Source organism: Phocoena sinus, chromosome 12 (assembly GCF_008692025.1).
Source record: "Phocoena sinus isolate mPhoSin1 chromosome 12, mPhoSin1.pri, whole genome shotgun sequence".
NCBI classification, from domain to species: domain Eukaryota; kingdom Metazoa; phylum Chordata; class Mammalia; order Artiodactyla; family Phocoenidae; genus Phocoena; species Phocoena sinus.
The window spans coordinates 55,927,856-55,936,227 of NC_045774.1; the positions used below are offsets into that span (position 1 = coordinate 55,927,856).

Here is an 8,372-nt window from a genome sequence, read left to right on the forward strand (position 1 = left end):
GATGTTATGATTCAGGATATTGTCACCTTTGTTCTGCTTTTACAAACAATTTAGTAAGTTCAATAAGCAGGACTTGTTTGCTTTCCCTAGAAGTAGAGCAATTAAGATGCTTCCTCTTCCCTAGAGTATGAATATGCTGCATTACAAAGCTAGTCCACTTCAGAGGTAGAAAGAAATAGTGACACAGGTTATACCTGTTATAAAATGAAATGCTCTACTGGACAAAATAAAGCTAGAAAGCAGTGTAATGCAATGCGGCCAGATTAAGCAATATATATACATATATTTTTTTTTCCCTCAGCACTTAAAGAAGAGTGCATTAAAAAATTCAAAGGAGTGATATTAGAAAACTATATTTTAAATACAATTGAGATTTAATCATCAGTTTGATAAAACACCATAGTTTATTTAATAAAATATTTCAAAGTCTTTGCATAATATTTTATTAAATATTTATTTTTATAATATTAAAGTAAGCTCAAATTACTATCGTTTTTTTCCTGTAGATCATTTGAGAGAAACGTTCTATTTTTTAGCATCATGTTCATCCTTTTCTCAGTTTTCTACTTGGGGAAACATAAATATCTTCACTGAAAATAAAAATGTTGCCTTCAAATCCTCATTTGGATAGGCATAATATAATTAAAGTTTAGAAAGGAGAGCTCTTAATTTTACAATTCTGCTATTTCAAAAATATCAATGCAAATATTAATGAAAATGGAACATTTTCATATAACCTAAATTTATTTATTATGTCCTTATAAATTCAGATGCGATTTCCTATCAACATAATTATGTTAAGAAGATAGTCTTAACGTAACACGTGTACAGTCTGGCTGTTTAACTAAATGATCCTGTCATACAAAGTGATAGAATATCTGAGATGAGGAAATACTGCTCTATTATTTAAAAAATAAAAATATAAAACCAAATATGATTACAGAGTTTAAAAATGAAATAAAGACAGCAGATAACAGATTGAATTCTGTAGAAAATAAGTTTACTGATTGAAAGCATTAGCCCAAGAAATCCTTTCAGAACACAAGAATGAGTCATAGAAGAAAAAGATAAGTGAAAGGTTAGATGCAGGGGAATGTGTAGAAGAAATTCAATACAAGTGTAATGGAGATTCAAAAATGAGTGCTGAGCAGAATAAGAAGCAACAACATAAAAATAATAATGAAAACTGAAACCAACGTAATTCCCTGTCCCTATCCAAACCAATACTGGGACCAAACATATTTTCCCATCCTGTGACCAGGCATGCTTAGGAAAGCATGTCTTTGTATTGAATAATCCGATTACAGGCAACAGCAACTATTTACTCCAGGACATGGTTGGACCTGGAAAATACGACTGTAAACCAATAAAATAGATTGTTTCTCAAGCGTAACAGCTTACTATTCAAGTCTCCCTTCAAAATCCTTAACTTAACACAAAACTACTACATCATAAACTCTGCCCAATCCCAACTAGCTCTCTACCTTTAAAGACCTAACTTGGAACAGTAGATGACTCAGGATATGCTTAATACTTGGAGATGAAGAGCAACAGGTAAAATTTATTTATGCATGTAATATGTTTTCTATCTTAATATTCAATTCCTGGAAATTATACTTTATATATTTAACATCCACTCAATAAAATTTTATTATCTACTCTACACACAATGTTGCAAGGCACTGGAAAAATGGAATACAAGTATCGCTATCAAGGAACTTAGAACTCTTAAAAGAAGTAACTGCATTTCAATAAATATGCACGTATAAAAGGATAATCTCAAGCATCTGGAGACCTTTCTCCCTCTCCTCAATAAAGTCTACTTCTAAGTCAGCTACTTACTAATGGATGGTACAGACTTACAACCAGGGACAAGGCTAAAAATCTTAGGCAACACAGCTATTAATTTATCTTCACAGAGTGTTTAAACCTTATGAGTTTATGGAATTTCTTATCTATATATGAAAACACAAGTCTTTTCTCCCAACCCCACACTTTCTTCTTTGTTGGTATCAAACTAAAACTCATACATTTTTAAAGAAATGGCCCACTCCTCATTAACTCCCATGGTGTTTTGCTAGGGTAGGCAACTAGGCACGTGGGTGCTGTGTGGATACCCTTGTAATCTGACACATGTCTAATTTAGGGCTTGCTCAATCGCTGTGTGACAAGAGCAAGTCAGTCTGCTGACTCTAAGGACTTATTCTAGCAATCTAAGGCAATCTCTCTATAATAGGACAGGGCAGCTATCAGCTCTCAAGGAGCTTAACTTTCTAAGCTCACGTGTTTCTTTTAAATATCATAATCTATTTTGGAAGAGATACACACATTTTGAGTATAAGCACAGAATCATTTCTCTACAACTTCCTATTTTCTAATTTACTAAGTGGCATGCCAAGGGATTCAAAATTAATTCTATGATGATTCACCAATCAATGGTAGGATAATAAGTCCATCAAACATTGTGTAAACTATAACAATATCCTAGATACATGTTATACCTCTGTATAAAAGAAGTAAATCATTTTTATTGCTCTGAAAGAAATTTTGACTTATTTAACAAAAAACATGATAGGAAAAAACAGTATTAGGCAACAACATCATTGTTAACAAGGGTGTACATACAAGCTCTATAGGGGATCAGAGCAAAGAAAAACGAAAGTACAGGAGGAAGTAGAGTTGGATGCCAACCAAATGAAGAAAGAATTTTAGCTAGATGGAGGGAATTAAAGTTCTGTGCCACAGTAAGAAAATAAAATCACTACTAACTTAAACAAATGATATGCTGTCCAAACCAAGATTCACTGGAAAGTGAAAGCGGGTGCTAAGAAGTTATAATAATATATTATTTTAAATTTTTTTATTGTCCCCAAAACTGATTTTATTACGATGTTGAACTTATTTAAAAACTTATAGTATATTTAAAATTATTTTCAAAAATAAACTTCCTTTCAGAACACAAGAATGAGTCATAGAAGAAAAAGATAAGTAAAAGGTTAGAAACATTCATAGTGAAACATATGAATAACTGGTAAGTTTTAAAAGATTGAATATCGAATTCCCTGGGCCAGTGATTAGGCTTTCACTGCTGAGGGCCAGAGTTCAATCTCTGGTCAGGGAACTAAGATCCCACAAGCCGCGTGGGGCAGCCAAAAAAAAAAAAAAAAAAAGATTGAATATCAACAGTATTTTATGGGAAAATCAAATTCTTTAGAGGAACCTTGCAATATTCTTTATTTTGATTACATAAACATTAAAAATTAACACAAGCAGCAGTAATTACTATTGGTTTATGTTTACATACTTAATTAGGTTTATGTGTCCTGAAAGCTTTACGACTGATATATTTCAGAGTATGGTATTATTTATTTAGTACAGAATTATGTTTTCATATAATAACTGGGGATATTATTCAAAATCGCATCTTATGGTTATAACTTTGACACCACTGACACAATTATAGATTTTTTTCTGAGGGCTGCAATAGGTTTTTTAAAATACATTTTTGGTGTACAGTTCTATGAATTTTAACACATGTATAGATATACGTAACCATACAGCAATCTGGGTACAGAACAGATCCATTACCCCAAAACACTACCTTGTGATATTCTTTCTTAAGTCACACCATCCTCCTAACTACTACCATCCTCCTACACTCTGAAGCAGCGATGGCACGGCAAGAAGAATAGAAAATGTTTATAGGAGGCCTTAGCTGGGATACTACAAAGAAAGATCTGAAGGACTACTACTACAAATTTGGTGAAGTCGTAGACTGCACTCTGAAGTTAGATCTTATCACAGAGCGATCAAGGGGTTTTGGCTTTGTGCTATTTAAAGAGTCAGAGAGTGTAGATAAGGTCATGGATCAGAAAGAACATAAATTGAATGGGAAGGTGATTGATCCTAAGAGGGCCAAAGTCATGAAAACAAAAGAGCCTGTTAAAAAATTTTTGTTGGTGGCCTTTCTCCAGATACACCTGAAGAGAACATAAGGGAGTATTTTGGTGGTTTTGGTGAAGTTGAATCCATAGAGCTCCCCATGGACAACAAGACCAATAAGAGGTGTGGATTCTGTTTTATTACCTTTAAGGAAGAGGAACCAGTGAAGAAGATAATGGAAAAGAAATACCACAATGTTGGTCTTAGTAAATGTGGAATAAAAGTAGCTATGTCGAAGGGACAGTGTCAGCAACAGCAACAGTGGGGATCTAGAGGAGGATTTGCGGGAAGAGCTCATGGGAGAGATGGTGACCAGCAGAGTGGTTATGGGAAAGCATCCAGGCGATGTGGTCATCAAAATAGCTACAAACCATACTAAATTATTCCATCTGCAACTTATCCCCAACAGGTGGTGAAACAGTATTTTCCAAATTGAAGATTCATTTGAAGGTGGCTCCTGCCACCTGCTAATAGCAGTTCAAACTAAATTTTTTGTGTCAAGTCCCCAAATGGAAGTATGACGTTGGGTCCCTCTGAAATTTAATTCTGAGTTCTCATTAAAAGAAATTTGCTTTCATTGTTTTATTTCTTAATTGCTCTGCTTCAGAATCAATTTGTGTTTTATGCCTCCCCCCAGTCTCATGTTAAAAGCCCAGTGTGACAGTGTCATGTTGTAGTAGTGTCTTACTGGTTTTTTAATAAATCATTTTGTATTAAAAAAAAAAAGAGTAGGTAGGTAGGTAACTCCTACCATCCTGCTACCTACTCTCTCTTTGTCGTTACAGCCACATCTTCTTGTAAATGTCATACAAATGGAATCAAACAGTATATGAACTTTTGAGATTGGCTTATCTCACTTGCATAATGCTTCTGTGATTCATCCATGGTGAAGAATGTTAAGGTTGTTTCTAGTTTTTTTGAATTATGACTTATGTGAATACTCATGTACAGGTTTTTTCTTGAAGATAAGTTTTTCTTTCTTTAGGTTAATACACAGTACTGTGATTACTGCATCATATAGGTAACTATGTGTTTATCTTTATTAGAAACTGCCATACCCTCTTCAGAGTAGCTGTATCATTTCGCATAACCAAGGGCAATACATGAGCATTCCAGTTGTTCTACATCTTTGTTATCACTTGAGTTTATCAATAATTTTTATTTTAGCCATCCTAAAAGGTGTTATAGTGGCTCTCATTGTGGTTTTCATTTGCATTTCCCTCATCACTAATAATGTTGAACAAATTTTATGTCCTTTTTTAACTTTTATGTATCTTTTATGATAAAGTATCGGTTCAAATCTTGTACCCACTTTTGCTAATTGGGGTTTTTGTTTTATTTCTGTTGAGTATTGAGAGTTCTTTATATACTCCAGTTAAAATTCTTTTGTCAGATGTGCGATGGCAAATATTCTCTCCCAGTCTGTTGCTCCCTGTCACATTTAAGAATTCATTGTCTAACACCAGGCCACAAAGATTTTTATCTTATTTTTTTCCCTCCAATGTTTTGTAAGTTTACTTTTTACATTTATAATCTACTTTGACTTATAGTGTAATGTGGGAGGTTTAGGTTGAGTTTAGTTATTAGCTTATGGATTCCACTTGTTCCATCATCAATTGTTTAAAGGATATTCTTTATCCATTGAATTACCTTTACCTGTCAAAATATATTGGCCATATGTGTGTGGGTCTACCTTTTGATTCTCTTTTTTTGTTCCATTGATCTATGTATCTATCCTTTGCCAATAGCGTACTCATAATAGTTTACAGTGCATTACAACTATATTTTATAAATCCTGAGTTTGTACATTAATTTTGCATGTATTCTTTAATATTCTACTAGGTATTAAATTATAGAAAAATCACATAAACCTGGCATTTAATCTGGGCTATTCTACTTAACAGAGAAACTACGACTTTGTATAAGTTATATAGAGTATATAATCTCCATTTCCTTATCTTTAACATTGTCATACATTATCCAAATTACAGGAGTGATGTAAGTGTTAAATGAGTTAGCTTTTTTAAAGTAAATAACAGTTAATATATGTTCCCAACAAGTGTTATTTCTTTTTGCTCTTTATTCTACCCTAGCATTATGCATTTGCCTGATTTTATTGGATATTATTTCAATAAAAGTAACCCTTTAAAAATACATAAAGCATGGGAAAAGAAATAAACTAATATAAATATAATTAATATAATTTTCTGCATAACTGCAGAAAAAACAATATAATATGAGGCTTTCAGAGAAGAATTATTATTTTCCACTTGTGACCTTGAGCTACGGACAAAAACAAAAGAGAACATATCATGCAGCTCGGTACCCTTTAGATTTAGTGCACAGAGAACTAATCCATCTGTTTATGGTTCCTTTTTTTGTCCCCTGATAACACTTAGTTAAAAGACACATGCTTCAACCTCCAAGATAAATTATCCTTTCAATTCTTAATGGTTGTAAGTAATAAAATCTAAGAGCAAATCAGTGCATGCATTAAAACTGGTGACATCTATGCCTTTGACTTGCTGAATGATTATCAAGATATTTAAAGGTTAAATGGTTATTTATACATTTATACATGGATGGAGTTCATGAATACACTCATAGTTGCTCTCAACATTTGAGTGCCATATATGAATAAGTGGGTAGATGAGGCAGAATAATGGTTCAAATGAGAAATAAAAATTAATAAATGTACAAGGCTCAAAGAATTTGATGTCTACATTCAATGTAGTAGTCATCTTAACAAAAACAGAAAATTTGGAGAGGGGAAACTGATTTTATGAAAGATATTTCCTCTATAAATAGCATTTTAGTGCACATCTGGGAGAAGTCCCAGAGGCAACCTCAATAAACATGCATTGGAACATTTTTCTAAGAAAGAACTCAAGCTGTGTTCTAGTAATTTAATTTTCTGCCCCTTATTTCAACACAACAGTAAAAATATTCACTTTAAGATTGCTATAACTGTTCTCAGAATCTATGATTTGGGACTCTTTTAGGTTATATGATAATAATTCAGTGTTCATGAGATCACATTAGCTAGGATGGCTATAGACAAAATAAAAATTACTTTTTTCTGGGGTTTTTTTTTGGCAACTGTTCCCATACAGGCTGGGTTGAGTCTTCTATTCCCAGCAATGAGGTCAACAACAAACAGATGAGAAACATAGTGAGATGGTAAGATTTCAAGAAAATATTTCATAAGCTTTGTTTTAAGCCATATATAAATCTATTGCTAGACATTTTTCTGAGTAAAAACATATGTGTGTGTGTGTGTGTGTGTGTGTATACACACATATACATATACATATATATATATCAGAGGATTGACCTAAAATCACTGCCAGAAAGAAAAATTCCACCTTAACTGTGAAAATTCTGAAAAGAAACGTGGCTTTTCAGAGGACTGAACATAGGGGAACAAATTAAAAGTGAACACAGTTCTTGGGCTTTAGCTTTGCAAGTCATCATGGCTGGGCAAGAAAATGGTGCAAGAAAAGACATCTGTTTCCATATTAACTGGTAATGGAAATAAGAGACAAAGAATGAAGTTTAGGGTTTTACAGGAAAAGATGGCAAAAAAAAACAATGAAAATACCAGAGTTGGCACAACACCTCTTCCAAATAGCAAAAATAAGCACAAAAAAGAAAATTACAATGAATGATTTAACATTCGTATCAGTTAGGGTTCTCTAGAGAAAAGAACCAATGAGATACCAATAGATGATTGATAGACAGATAGATGAAGAGATTTATTATGAGAATTAGCTCACACAATTATGGAAGCTGACTTATGCTTTCTCCAAGCTAGAGAAGCAGAAAAGCAGGTACTAAAATTCAGTCTGAGTATGAAGGCCTGAGAACCAGGGAGGCCACTGATGTAACTCCTAGTCCAAAGCCAAACACCTAAGAAACTGGGGGAACATTGGTGTACCTCCTAGAGTCCAAAGACCCAAGAATCAGGAGGCCTGATATAAGAGAGCAGGAAAAGATGGATATCCCAGCTCAAGAGGAGATAGCGAGAATTTATCCTTCTTCCACCTTCTTGTTCTATTTGAGCCTTCAACAGATTGGATGATGATTCTCAATACTGTTAAGTATGAATCTTCTTTACTCAGTCTACTAACTCTTTAGAAACATCTTCACAAACACACCCATAAATAATATTTCACCAGGTCTCTGGGCTTCTCTTAGCCAAGTCAAGTTGGCTCATAAAATTAACCATTAACAATATTAATTTAAAATCCTAAAGAAATGTTTATTCAACAACTTTAAGTTTATTCAACAACTTTAAGAACGTAATACATCATGAACAACTGGCATTTATGCTAGTAACACAAGCTTGGTTTAATATCTGAAAATCTATTAAGCCAATATGCCATTAATGTATCTAAAGGGGAAAAATCATATGATTATCTCTAAAGATG

At 33.3% G+C, this 8,372-nt stretch overlaps 1 pseudogene; it reads left to right on the forward strand.

The window, feature by feature from the left end:
- The first annotated feature begins 3,665 nt into the window (after positions 1-3,665).
- LOC116763518 lies at positions 3,666-4,530 on the forward strand (annotated as a pseudogene).
- Positions 4,531-8,372: the final 3,842 nt, after the last annotated feature.